This window comes from Leptonychotes weddellii, unplaced genomic scaffold, assembly GCF_054177405.1.
Source record: "Leptonychotes weddellii isolate Sample4059 unplaced genomic scaffold, ASM5417740v2 HiC_scaffold_50808, whole genome shotgun sequence".
NCBI classification, from domain to species: domain Eukaryota; kingdom Metazoa; phylum Chordata; class Mammalia; order Carnivora; family Phocidae; genus Leptonychotes; species Leptonychotes weddellii.
This window is the reverse complement of record NW_028018281.1, coordinates 1-707: the sequence shown is the minus strand read 5'-3', so window position 1 is coordinate 707 and position 707 is coordinate 1. Positions and strand designations below refer to the sequence as shown.

Below are 707 nucleotides of genomic sequence, written 5' to 3'. Positions count from 1 at the left end.
GTTACATCCTATTTATATAGAACATTGGTCCAATAATAAAAATAGAGAACAGCAGCTGGAAATTTATCTCATTCAATGTTCAGGGATAAAAGGGTTAACCATTCATTCCATTATTTTCTGTAAATAAGTCCTTTTTTCATACTGAAATCTGATAGCAATTAAATTCTAATATTCTTCCAAGCTACTGTGTGAAGAGGATGCTGAAGGCCATCACCACACAGCATACTGCAACGTAAGGACTCTTCCGTTCACCAGTTCTGGTGCACTTCCAAAATATACCAACTGGAAATCCAGTTTTATTTTTGTCCAGGAGGCTGGGTGCCAAGGATCGGATATAAGCACAGGTACATATAAGCAGCAAGATTACAGTCAACAGACTCTGAAAATTGAAAATGGCAGACATAGTGAGGCCGGCGAAGCCCCAGCCACATCACCCTTCCGGGCCCAGGGCGGACCAGGCAGTTTTTATGAGAAGTAATCTCTATAATGATATCTACAAAAAGGACAAATGCCAATAGGACTTTATCCTATGTGTCATATGTGTGTAAAATATGTGTAAAATCATATATTTTAAAAATGATGTATATATGAGGTTATTTACTCCAACATTGTTTGTGAGAGTAAGATATTGGAAATGAGATAAAAATGCCCATTAAGTGGAGACCAGCTAAATAAATTATGACAATTCATACATTGGAATATATAGC

The 707-nt window shown here is 36.8% G+C and overlaps 1 pseudogene; it reads right to left on the bottom strand.

Moving 5' to 3' along the window:
* Positions 1-34: 34 nt before the first annotated feature.
* Positions 35-454, bottom strand: LOC145719532 (protein kish-A pseudogene; annotated as a pseudogene).
* Positions 455-707: the final 253 nt, after the last annotated feature.